The sequence below is a fragment of the Camellia sinensis genome, chromosome 12 (genome assembly GCF_055761805.1).
Source record: "Camellia sinensis isolate YWXY chromosome 12, ASM5576180v1, whole genome shotgun sequence".
Taxonomy (NCBI): domain Eukaryota; kingdom Viridiplantae; phylum Streptophyta; class Magnoliopsida; order Ericales; family Theaceae; genus Camellia; species Camellia sinensis.
This window is the reverse complement of record NC_138972.1, coordinates 118,993,569-119,007,860: the sequence shown is the minus strand read 5'-3', so window position 1 is coordinate 119,007,860 and position 14,292 is coordinate 118,993,569. Positions and strand designations below refer to the sequence as shown.

General features: G+C 36.7%; 1 pseudogene; it reads left to right on the top strand.

The window, feature by feature from the left end:
* The first annotated feature begins 6,655 nt into the window (after nucleotides 1–6,655).
* On the top strand, nucleotides 6,656–10,085 carry LOC114264350 (putative pre-mRNA-splicing factor ATP-dependent RNA helicase DEAH2; annotated as a pseudogene).
* Nucleotides 10,086–14,292: the final 4,207 nt, after the last annotated feature.

Here is a 14,292-nt window from a genome sequence, read left to right as displayed (position 1 = left end):
GCATGTCGGCAAATCTTGAAAATCATGCTTCTTGACTTGTATTTGCTGTATTTTGTATACGTCGGCTCGAGAAGCCTTTTGATCAAGATATAACATGTATTTTTTTTACCTTGATGTATTTAAGTTGCAAAGTTAATTGGAATGTTTGGCATTGCTTTGATCTACGCACAGCTCTTATGGACCACTTGTATTTGATTTATTGCTTCCACATTTGTGAGCCCCCTATATCCATACTCTGATTGTTTTAAGTTTTGAAAAGTTGGCCTTCGGTAATTACGGATTACTGGCCATCACGGCACCAAACTACTAGGGGCGGTTTGGGGTCGTGACACTCTCTCCTCACACTTTACAGCTGTACAGCTGTTTCCCCCAGAAAATATCTATATCCGGGGGATATTTTGTGGGGGAACAAGGGCCTCAATTCCCTCCACTTTGGCCTAAGGTTTTCTCTCCCTCTCTTGCATAGATTGCTGGCCTCCCAACTCAAGAAAGAGGGTTAGAAGGATTGGTTGGAGCATGTACATACATATCACCCCATTTCCTTCAAGTTTTGGGCTCCATTTCTTCATCATCTTCATGCTCTACCATCACCACTCCATTTCAGCAGCAAGGGGAGGAACTCCAGCAGCTTAGAGTCATCAAAGTTGGTCCAAGAAGCAACAAAAGCATTGGTCTTCAAGGGTGGGTAGCATTCCCCCCTTTTTGGTTCATTTCTTGCACCATTTATAAGCCATACATGCTTATTGATTTGAGCTCCGACCAAAACTGAAAAGGTCATTTTTTTGAGCTCATTTTCTTGTTTCATTAAGGGCTCAACCCAGTTCGAGCCCTCCATATTGCACTTGCTTCAATATCCTTCTTGAATGCCATTTTCTTGCATGCTTTGGCAGCCTCTCATGCTTCTATTTTTGGTCTTTTTACAGGCCTAGAAATAGTCTTATTTTGACCTTTTTAACATGTTTCATTAAGGGTCTTTGGCTGTTTGGTGAATTCTTTGCATACTTTGTGTTATAGCCACCTTTTGAACCTCATTTTGCATTGCATTTTTAGCATGTTTGTATACTGTTTTGGAGTTTTTACAGTTCTGTAAATATGCTTATTTTTTGTCCCTCTTCAATGTTGTAGAAGGGAATTTTTCAGTTTGGGCTGTGCATATACCACTTGCCTCTTTGGCCACCTTTCGGCCCTTTTTCTTGCATAAGAGCTTAGCCATATCTATGTTTGTTTTTAGGGTTTTTACAGTTCTGTAATATGTCATATTTTGGGCCCCTCTTCAATGTTGTTGAAGGGCCCTAACCTGTTTGGAGCTAGCAGCTGTGAGTTGCTTCATAACCTCATGTTTAGGGCCATTTTTGCATGCCATTGTTGCCCTATCCTTGCTTGCTGTTTGGCCATGATTTGTACTGTAAAAATGCTTAGTTTGAGGCTGCCTTGCTTCTGTCTTTTCATTCCGTGTACCAATTATACATGCTTTGTATAGCTGTAGTTCATTCTATGCGCCTAATTTGCATTTCGGGAGAGATTCCATGCATCGGGTGCGCTTTCGCCTCGTTTCGGGGCTGTTTCCCTCCACTTTTCAGTGCTGGAATTCCATTAGCATGATTGCATATCATTCCCATGTCATTTGCATTGCATATGTCATTGCCTCGGTTTGCGTGCTCGTGTGCACGCATTTCGAGGCACTTCATTTTCATCCATCGGCCTCTTATGTGGGTGTGGCTGAGGCTCTCTCCTGTTAGTATAAGTCCATGTTGCATCCTATATGCCGTTTGCATGTCATTGCATTGCGTATGCCATCGCCTCGGTTTGCGTGCCCGTGTGCACGCATTTCGAGGCACTTCATTTTCATCCATCGGCCTCTTATGTGAGTGTGGCTGAGGCTCTCTCATGTTAGTGTAAGCCCATATCGCATTTCATATCATTTGCATTGTGTATGTCATTTTCTCGGTTTGCGTGCCCGTGTGCACGCATTTCGAGGCATCTCATTTTCACAACATAGTGCATACTAGGTTGTATCTTAGATCGCATTCATGCATTTTCTCGGTTTGCGTGCCCGCGTGCACGCATTTCGAGGCATGTCATTCCATAGCATTGTGTATGTTAGAATTGTATCTTAGTTGCATTTCATGCATGTCATGCATATTGCATCATGTTCGGAATAGGAGTTAGCCCGGGCACGGGAAACGAGGTGCATTTCGTACTCCAAGTGACGGAATGTATCTCAATTCCCCAGTCACCGACACTCCGGATTATCCATGATGGAGTTAGGTTTTAGCTGTGTTTTCATGTGCATTCATCCTATATTGAATTGTGCATTTCGACTCCTTGGCCATCATGCCTCGGTATACGTGATTGATGGCACGAGGATCGAGACATGCATATATCTGTGAAAATACATTGCTATGCCCCTTTCCTGCTCTCTGTTGCAGCAAAATGAAGAATCAACAATTTTTCGGGACTTGGCGCGTCTTCCAAGGATAACTGCTAAACAGAGGCTAATTGGGGCATCCCGGTGGATTTCCGCGCAAGGCAGCCCAAATGTACATCATCCATCAGAAGCAAGGCAATCCCTGGCTTGCATGCCAGTTTTATTTGCTTTCTTAGTTAATTCATTAATTAATTAGGAATTTGTATATTATTCGGACTGTAATATTTGGACTGTAATATTCTTTTATTTGAGACTGTATATTTATTTGGACCCTCTGTGCGAGGGCATAATTGTAATAAGTGTGCGTGTGTGTGTTGTATGTCTTCCAACCCCACGTCTTTCTTCCCTTTTATTTATCTGCTTATGATGGTTAGATTAGGGCATATTTCAATTAGCATACAGTATGACAGCATGTTCGCATCATTCATCTGTATTGCATGCACCGGGCTCGGCGCATCATACTAACTGCATTGTATTTCAATTCTAAAGTTGAATACTTGTTAGCTGTAGCATTCCATATGCCATGTTTAGAATAGCCGAGCCTGCTATAATTTGCATTTTTGCGTGTGTTGCATTAGGCATTTCTGTATACTTAGGATTCATGCATGATTTCTAATAAGTTTTTGTTTTGGCTTGGAGTGCTCGGTAAGCTTTATGCTTTAGCATCCTTGCATGCGTGTGAGTGCTGCCATGAATAGCATGCTTACCATGAGGCTATATGCTTATGTGATATAACTGCCTAAATGCCTGTGGGTGAAGGTTGGGTTGCTTAAATTGGAATAAATCATCAAATGTTTCAAGCCTACCTGCGGGTAGCAAACCATTTTCAAAAAGTGAACATGAAATGTTTTGTTCCAATTCAGGCGATCCAGTCTATACTTGTATGCTGTGCGCATCACATAGTAACCTAGGCTAATAACCGGAATAAGAACACACAAAGTTTTCAAAAATAGATATCATGGTTAGTAGAGGCCGATCTTTGATCGGGCGAGCGGGGGTGCTCACGAAGTGACCTTCCCCAATCGTACCCAAGTTCCCGAGCCGAGGCAACTTTGGTGATGACGGACACGTGGCCTTTGGCACCGAGTCAGGGTTTCCTAAATTTCCCATTAAAAAACATTTAGGTGGCGACTCTGTATCTGGCAAAGCAGTCCATGTTTGGCACTTCTTTCAAAAACTGTTTTCTCAAAACGATTTGCCGGATTTGGACTCTTTGGTTCAGACTTAGAACCGTGACAATTTGAGAGTCCTGAGCTGTAGTGACCCCAAATGAACAGAACGGGAGCTCGTTCCTCCCGGGGCGTTCAGGGGACGTCTACAGGTGCCAAAGGTATAATTTGGCAAATGGAAAAATTTTAAAATCTGTTTTCGAGTTTTTAATTTATATTTTTTGATTTTTGGTGATTTTTTTTAATTTTATTGAAAAAGAAAAAAGCTATATTACTATTCATTCCAAGGTCCGGCCCATCTCTCACTGGTGGACTCCAAATTTTACATAAGACCCATATTTTGTGGGAATTATTAATGGGGAAATTACATCCTAGTGAGATGTAGAATATATATATATATATATATATATATATATATATATATTATGGAAAGTTTATAAAATATTTATTAAGTTTTCAACTAATTTGTAATTATTTTTATAGATAATTTTATTATACACACCTCTTACTATATGTATCCTTAGTTATTCTATTTTCTTATTTAGTTATAACTAAATTTTTTATTTTATTTATTTGTTTTTCTTTAGTTAAAGCATTTCTAATGGAGGTGCCAAAGGTATAATTTGGCAAGTGTAAAAAAAAAAAAGTTTCTAATGGTCTGCTATTCTTCCTATCAAATATAACAAATGTCATTTCTGCTGTCAAATTTGACAGGAGGTTTGGCATTTGCCAAACATGCCATATCATCAAAGATTAATCAATTTATTTGGTTTGAGTTTTTTAAATTCACTTTTTAAAATATTGAAATTTTTTGTTTCGTATTTTTCTATTTTGTTTTTAATATTTTAAGTAATTTTATAAAATTTTTATATACATCTAACATAAATACACTTAAATTTTTTAATATTTATGAAAAACCCAATAATAATTTATTTTTTACTATCATCTAAACTGTCATCAACACTAATTTACTAATTTATTCATATAAGAAATTGAATAGTAAGATTATTTAAAACAATTTAAATAAATATATTATTTATACTTCATAGCTAAAGAACCCAATAATATACAGAGCTTAAATTACATAGCTAAGGAACCCACTTACACCTCCACCTTCCCTACCTCCCTTGCCACCTCCAACACTGCCACCTCCGCCTTCATCACCACCTCCACTTACGCCAACTCCCTTATTGCCTCCAGTACCACCACCCTTGACACTCCCAATATCGCTGCCTCCACCAAGACCATCAACGACCTGATTTTTCTGCTTGATTGAATAGAATTCCGAACCATATCACCATTTACTATGTATCCTTTTGCTTTTGCCGGATATAAATTTTATAGAAGTGGTGTGTGCTTGTAGAATCTGATTCAGACCTCAAAGAATACTTGTGTTCACATTTGCATGATAACCCCCTTCAGCAACTAGGCCACGGGGATTTGAAACCACCCTTCCTTCAGCGGTGTTTGGTTTGTGGATATAAAACAGATAAAATTGACATTTTAAGGTTGGGTTTGGTAAAAAAAAAAAAATACAAAAAAAGAGCAAAATTTTGGTCTTTCGTTGGTTTTTGTCTTGAATGAATTTTCTTTTTTAAATTTCAAATAACTTTTTCATGTGTAGGTTTTATTAGACTTGGAAGGAAAAGAAAGGAAAAAAAAAAAACTAGATATTTTTTTACTAATTTCAAAATACTTTTATTGAATTAAAATTTATTTTAACTTTTTCACTATTTTTTGAAGCATTTTTTTACACAAATTTAATATTAAACAATGCTTTTGTTAGCATTTGTCATTAAAATGATGTGAGTATATATATAAATACATAAAAATGTATGGAATTATGTAAAATATATATTAAAATTTTAATTTTAATTTTTTTGATATTATTTGAAATTTAACCAACGCTCATTGAGGGGTAATTAGTAGGATCTGTTTATAAAATGAAAAAATTCATTAATTTAATTTATGATTGCAAAAATTCTAAAATTTAAGCTTCCAAAATTCTAAAACGTTCGAGGAAATAGAGAATATATATGAATAGCCAATAATTTACAAAATTTATTAATGGAACTAATTTTTAAAAAATCTTCTTTATTCATGTTTAAAAATTTACTTCAATTTCTTGTGCTTCATTCGTTGCTTTTCTTTTTTTCTTCTAAACACAATATAAATCAAGTCAATTACTGGTTTTCCAAGACACTTCAGATACTCCACATTTATGCTAGCTATGTTCAATTTTTTTTTTTTTATTTTAAAAAAAAATGTTTAGAAACTTATTTTAATTTGATCACAATAATATAATATGATGTGTCAAATTTTAATTTATCACACATCACATTATTATGAGTAAATTCGTAAATTTAAAATTATAAATCTATAACATTTCTCAAGAACTGATAAACTTAAAAGCTCAACTACATTTATAGAATTATTACAGGGCCTAGATCTCAATAGATAGGCTGGTCCATCCTAAAACAAATTGATATGAATTTGGAACATTGACCCTTTCTTTCACCCAATTGAGTTTTTTAAATTCACTTTTTAGAAAATTGAAATTTTTTCTTTCATATTTTTCTATTTTATTTTTAATATTTTAAGCAATTTTTTTTAAAATTTTTATATACACCTAACATAAATACACTTAAAAAATTTAATATTTATGAAAAACCCAATAATAATTTATTTTTTACTATCATCTAAACTGTCATCAACACTAATTTACTAATTTATTCATATAAGAAATTGAATAGTGAGATTATTTAAAATAATTTAAATAAATATATTATTTATACTAAAGAGCTTAAATTACAGAGCTTAATTACATAGCTAAAAAAAATAAATAAATAAAAAATTTACATAGCTAAAGAACCCAAAAGCTTCTGTATCTACTATATAGAGCTTAAATTACAGAGCTTAAATTACATAGCTAAACTATCGAACAGAGAATAAGATAAAAATTGTGATTGTAACAAAAAAGCTTGGTCTTCTTCTTCATCCGAGCAGTGGTCTTCTTCTTCTTCTTCTCCGTAAGGACCCAAAAGAAGATTCCAGCGTAATGCAACTCATACCGCTCGGTGAGGACCCAGAAGAAGATTCCAACTCGAACAAGGCAGACTCAGTTGAGAAGAAAGAATTAGACTCGACATTTGGTTCGCCATTGTCACGGTTTGAAAACAGGACTATTGTTGTGACTTCGACAGCAGAAATGGTAGAGGACCCCGCCAACAACAATACCCACATAGACAGGTCAGTGATGAGTGATAGGAGGGCAATAAAAACCAAAAACAACCATTTCCAATACATTGTCGTTTGAGAGAGAGAGAGAGAGAGAGAGAGAGAGAGAAAGAGTTGGGGTAGGCTTATGACTTCGAGAGCAGAAATGATAGAGGACCCCCCCCAACAACAATACCCACATCGACAGGTCAGTGATGAGTGATGAGAGAGAGAGAGAGAGAGAGAGAGAGAGAGAGTTAGTTGGGGTGGGCTTAGGGATTGAAACGAGTCGCTTACATAGAGAGCTCTATTTACAGAAGAGAATGCATACAGGGTTATGCTCTGCTTCCAATAAATATTGGAATTTAGTTCACAAATTCCATTTCAGAAATTATTTTTTATGGTATGGTGTGGGTTTCTAATTCCATTCCATTCCATTCTATTTCACAAATTCCATATTCTTATTTGGATGTTTTCTTGAAAACTAATTATTCAAAAATTCCATTCTTTTTCAGAAAATTATTTATGGTATGGTGTGGGTTATGTTTCTATTTTATGTGTTTTCTCTTGCTAATTTGACTTGTATGTATGTATGTACTGTACTCTACTGCAGGTCAACATAGAATATGGCATTGACCCATCCATAGGAAAGGCAATAATGCAAGCAGCCCAAGAGGTGGCTGAAGGAAAGCTTAATGACCATTTTCCACTTGTGGTGTGGCAGACTGGCAGTGGGACTCAAAGCAACATGAATGCCAATGATGTAAGTAAACATTTATGAATCTTTGGTTTTTGGTTTCATGTTTTTCTAATTTTGTATGCTACTAACACCCAATTTGCATTGGTGGAATTTTAGGGTATGTAGGCAGCTTGGCCTAACTAGGGTAATAATAATGATAACTTTTAGGGTATAATAATGATAACTTTTAGGGTATAATAATTTTAGGGTATGTATGCTACTAGTCTCATATGATAACTTTTAGGGTATGTAGGCAGCTTGGCCTAACTATAAAGGCTTGCTATTAATGTAGGTGTGAATTTGAGTCACGGGTGATTCAAGCAACCCTTGGCTCGACCATTGGGCAACTTAGGTGCTCACTACTCACCCAAGGCCCTGCATAAAAGAGGGCCTCATTTTTTTTTTATATACAATGTATATATCAGATAAAAATAAAAACAATGTTATAAAGGAAATTGGAAAAAGCAAAAATAGGCAAAAATGGTCTCTCTTTAAATCATATTTCATACATATCAAAACAAACTACCCTATCATTATTATATCTCTCAATAGTTATCCTTATACTTTTCCCTTTCTCTGCATCATAACAAAGAAAATGGAAAAAGTATTTCTTACTGGAGAGGAGAAGATAGAAGATGCGTGTAGGAAAATAACAAAAGAAATTGGAAATATGGGAGATGCTTGGGGGCTTGTGAAAGTAGTGCCGCTGTATTCTACGCTTCCTCCTGCTATGCAGCAGAAGATATTTGAACCTGCTCCTCCCCCCGACTGAGGGTGGCCCTCCTGGGAGGAAGATTGTAGTCTCAACAAACATTGCAAAAACCTCTTTGACCATAGATGGTATAGTTTATGTGATAAACCCTGGGTTTGCAAAACAAAAGGTCTATAACCCTCAAATATGTGTTGAATCTTTGTTGGTCACTCCGATATCAAAGGCTAGTGCTCACCAAAGATCAGGTCGTGCTGGAAGAACGCAACCAGGAAAATGTTTTAGACTCTACACTGAGAAAAGTTTTAATAATGATCTTCAGCCACAGACATACCCAGAAATATTGCGATCAAACCTTGCAAACACAGTTCTCACCTTGAAGAAACTAGGGATAGATGATCTGGTCCATTTTGATTTTATGGATCCCCCTGCCCCAGAGACATTGATGCGCGCATTAGAGGTTTTGAATTACTTGGGAGTGTTGGATGATGAAGGCAACTTGACCAAGCTGGGTGAGATAGATGTCAAAGATGCTTGTTGCCAGCCAGGAATTTAACTGTTCAAATGAGATTCTGTCTATTTCTGCCATGCTTTCAGGTTTGTCGTCTGTTACCTGGCTTTCTTTGTGTCTGTGAGTCTAATTGTGGGTCTAAGTTGACGTAGACCTTGATGGGTTGAGAATGCTGCTTCATTATTTGTGAATGCGTGCTCATTTTGTATCATGTGCATAGACATGTATCTAGGCATATGATGTTATGTGTTTAATTGCATTTTTTGTACATGGTATACATCTGCATGTAGTTAAATGTGTGTCAACTTAGGTTGTCATCAGCAACTGTCTTGTCTGGGTTCCATGCCCCCTGTTGGCATGCACCATAGAATTTCTAAGTAAGTGCTGATGCAGATAGTTGCAGTTTCTCAGTATTCTCTCATGAAGCACATGGTGTCATCTCGCCTTTATGCATCTGCTGACCTACCGCGAGCCTCCTCTGTGATAACCAATTTTTTCTTTAGTACCCAATTGCTTTATCTGGCCTAAGGAGGCTCAAAAAGCAGCAAATGAAGCAAAGGCACGGTTTGGGCACATTGATGGGGATCACCTTACGCTCTTGAATGTATACCATGCATACAAGCAAAATAGTAAGTATCTAACTACATTCTCTATTTCTTTCCTTTTGCTTTGAGAATCAGAGAGGCTTTTACTAATTCCGTATGCATTTCTTATCCTTCTTACATGTGAATGGGTTTCAGACGAGGATCCATCTTGGTGTTACAAAAACTTTGTCAACCAAAGGGCATCGAAAGCTGCTAATAATGTGAGACAACAGCTAGTTCGGATCATGGCTAGGTTCAACCTCAAGTAATGCAGTACAGATTTTAACAGCCGTGACTACTACATCAACATCAGAAAAGCTATGCTAGCTAGATATTTCATGCAGGTGGCTTATCTGGAGCGCACTGGACACTATTTAACTATGAAGGACAACCAGGTACGTAGATATGTTGATTTATCTCTTGTTTTAACCTTTAGGAGATTGTATATTTGACTCACACGGGACAAGATTTTTTCTTACATTTTTCTAATATTGTAATGTGGCATATATAGGTGGTTCACTTGCACCCTTCAAATTGCCTGGATCATAAGCCAGAGTGGGTCATCTATAATGAGCTTGTCTTAACAAGCAGGAATTTCATCCGCACAGTAACAGGTGTTCGTGGGGAATGGTTAGTTTCTCTTTCTAATATGCGGTTCTATTGGTTCTTGTTCAATATAGTTGTCAGCAGAGTATTGTTCACCATGGAAATAGGGAATTTAATACATGAAACAGTGCAAAATTTATACACATTTTGTATGAGACAAAAATACCAAACTTTGATTAGTTTTTTTATTGTTTATGCTAACTATGCATAATATGGAAGTAAAGATCTACAAATCCCCTGAACAAAAATTATGAATAATTCTACTACTATGTTATAAGTGTCTATTTTGTTGTTTGTCTCATAGCTGTCGAGTGTATGATGTCAAATTTAGTACTAAAAGAAGTGATAGGTAATGAGCTGTGGAGCAAAGAAGATTGAAATTTATGTTTATAGGAGTGTTCAGATGCGTTGCTACTGATGCATGTCTAATACAAATGTTTGCTTTATAATAGTGTCAATGCCATTTGCATTGAGGATTCTTCCATAAAAATAAAGCTTGTTGTTGTTCTGTTTTGTAGAAGGATTCTTTAATTTCTATCTCCATTCCTTCATAATAGTGATTTTATTATCACTAGTTCTATATTGGCTCAAAAAATTCTCGTGAATTAGGTAGACGACTTAGAAGCAGTTTGGGGAAAATGTCCACCCTTACACCATAGCTTGCTTGGACTATCTCTCTCTCTGTCTACCTGATGAAAGGATCACTACTAGAAAATTGGCCTTTTGCGACTGCTTGTTTGGCCGTCGCAAAAAAGAAAAAAAGAAAAAGCTCCAATTTATATTTAACATTTATTTCTCCTATTTTCTTTTATTTATTTGCTCCATTTCCTTAGTTTTGCCCTAGCTTGGCTCGCTTAACCTCTTTCTCTCACTTTCTCTCACTGGTATGAATCTCTCTATCCCTCTTGATCTCAATTGATTGATCTCTCTATCTCGATCTCTTAATCTCTCTCCCTCTCTCGATCTCTCAATCTCTCTCACACACATTATCTCGCTCTTTTTGTATCTGCGTGCACATTATCTACTCTCTCTCTGCAATTTGAACGATTCGTCGTAGAGAAACCCTAACTCTGCCATGGAAAAGTTCTCTCGGAACACTCAAATGCAGAAGAGTAAGCTCACCTCTCATGCATTTCATCTACCTCAAAATTCACCTACATTACGCATTCGCACACACACACAAAGTCTATCTTTGAGCTTCATTGTGTACGTAGCGTCCTATCAATGCATAATTACATGAATGCTTATATGCATATGTATATATATTTAGCATCGCAGTGCTGGTCTGTCATCGGTTCTGTTTTTGCTTCTTTTTTTTTTTACCTCTATTTTGGTTCTTTGATCCATAAATTGCTCGATTTTTTCTAATTTTTTCAATGTTTTTCGTGTTTATTGGTTGATTAGTTGGTTTGAAAAAATCATCGTAAAACTTTCTGGCTATTGCTAGTGGTGATGCCTCTGAGGCCTTTTTACAAGCATTACAAGAGAAGGTTTTTTGTTGATATTCTAATCTCATTAGAAGCAATATTCAAAATGTAGGTCTTTAATTTTTATAAGTAATGGGCCTTACAGCTAATCTTTGTCACACTTTGTTGTTTAAAACCGTCCATGGACCAGAAAATACACAATTGGAATAGGTTGTCTGCCATGGCTGCTGAACAGATTGTAATGACAGAGTGATCCATTCTACAGGTTAGAGTGATCCATTTTATGATTTGGTCGGCTGGCCTCTCTATCAAATTTTTTGCCTTGGCCGAAAAAATTAATGGTAATTGATAATATTTATTCTATTTATAACATTGAAATGTTTTATTCCATCATTTTCCTTTATTATCTTTTTAGTGTTCAGCTAATAATCTCTCTCCAATTGCTTCGTTATTACGAAGCAAATCATGTGTTTAATTTATTCCTTGTAGCAGTTTAAAATGTTACTAATTAATTTTATAAAGTACAACAATCAAAAGTGGAAGCCACAATATTTGAAAATGACATACAAATGTTACAGAACACCCTCAAGATTTGAACATCCTGTGCAATATCAAATGCAGTGGTCAGAGCTTTCATGAATCAATCCTAGGGGAGTGTATGAACAAGTTTCGATGTTGTCAAGTAACAATCATTTTCTGACTAATGTAGGCAAAAACGCTCAAGAACATGCTTGGAGCAATGCACAGACAACATATTTTTTGGATTGATGTTGCTGCTGTATTGTTTTGGGAAAACTAACTAACTCTCTCTCTCTGTCTCTCTCCAAAATGAGTGACCTTTCAGTAGCATCACATTGCCAATTTTCTACTCAAAATAATATTGTTTCTAGCTCAATTTGTGAACTAAAATTTTCTAATCACAATGGTGCCTTTTCAGATCAAACGCATTCTCATTGTAGTTTAACTTAATGACCATGAATAGATGTTGTAAATTGAATAATTCCCATTGACCTTTTGTTCTTTCAAAATAACTCGAGCATTTATTGACTACTTTGAATCACTATTCATATAAGAGTGCTCTGCTGTTCTTCGTCTCAGGGCTCTTCAGGTTCACAAGTGTAATAGCATTTCTTTTAGTGCATCAACTATCTTGTTTCATTTAGCAGCTAACATCTTTTACTTTGATAATGTTTGAATTTCAGACCTTTTACACTCTTTGGATTAATCCTGGATCTTTTGGTCTTTTGTACCAATTGTCACTCATTAGTTTTCTTTGCATTTGATCACAAGTTGGAAGAAAGATGGCTGCCTTATGGAGTCTTGGGTTGCCCTCAGGTTTGAGGCAATATTTATTGGTTTTCTTCTTTTATTGATTTATTGAAATGTGCCCTATAGCGATCCTGGTTTTTCCTCTCTTTATTTATTGTATTCTCGACTCGGTTTCGTAGATGTGTTGTTGTTTCATTCTCATTTCCATCCTTTACTCTTCGTATTTGAGTCTTGGGTTGTGTTGGGCAGGTTTAAAACATGTTGGTTGTGCTTTGAAACCAAAAGTTGAAGTCTAGAATTTGGCCTTCACGCTCAAGCGGGGATTTTGACGCTCGAGCGGGCCCTTTGTTGTTGCTTCTCCGCTCGAGCGGGCGTTTTGACGCTCGAGCGTAAATTTCCATCTCCCAATATTTTCTCCGCAGGTCTTAGTACGCTCGAGCGGGAGTTTTGACGCTCGAGCGTGAACCTTTGTTTTTGTTCCTCCGCTCGAGCGCGGGAGTTTGATGCTCGAGCGGGGACCATTGCCTGCAAAACTTCTGTGAGTGTGCATCCGACGCTCGAGCGGGAGTTTTGACGCTCGAGCGTGAGTCTGTGTCTGACGCTCGAGCGGGGATTCCTACGCTCGAGCGGGGAGACTTGTATATCAGTCCGAGTTTCACCTTTTTGGATCACTTTTTGATTTCCTTTCTCTCTCTTAGTTTTTCAAAACCTCCATTGGAGAGCACCTCTCTCTAAAACCCAACTTCTCTCTAGGCATTGATCTAGTTAGAGTGATCTCCCACCTTTGTCCCTTTGTAAAAAGTGTTGTGCTTGGCGTGGGCTTCACTTTGATCCGAAAATTTCTTAATTTGGAGCACTTCGAGTTTTCTTCATCTTCTTCCTTTGAGTTCCGAATTTGAGGTAGGGATAACTACTCACTCTTATGGTCTTTGACATAAATTTTTAGTCATTTTGATATAATGTTGATGTTGGGTGATTTTGGGTGTTAGGGTTTCAAAATGTAGAAAGAGGGGTTTTGTATTTTGAGCCTATACATGTGTATTTGGGTTTATAAATGAGATTATTGGTGTTGTTGATAATATTTGGACCTTTGGGTCAATATTGAGCTTAAAGGGAAAAATGCCATATTTGGGTATATTTGAGTCATTAGTGTAATAAATGACATTTGTTATGGAATTATGAAATTGAGTTGGGAATAATGAAATTGGCTCATTATGGGATAGAATGGTGGAGTTGGATTTATTAATCGCTCACTTTTGAAAATGTCAATTATATATTTGTTGAGGCATTTATTATCTGTTTAGAAATAACTGCTTTGGGCTATCGGTGGAGGATAGTCTTGATTGTTGTAGACATTGCATGATGATTAGGTGAATTGAAACTAATCAAGTTGTGTATTTGAATACATGGGTGCCGAATGCCGCGGATGAAATTTTCGTAAAATGGCCATTTGAAAATAAAAACACATGGGTGCCGAGTCCCGCGGACGCAATATTCGTAAAATGGCAATTCGAATATAATTATACATAGGTGTCGAATCCTGCGGACGCAATTTCCGTAAAATGGCAATCCGAAAATATCTATACATGGGTGCCGAGTCCCGCGGATGAAATATCCGTAAAATGGCCATAAGA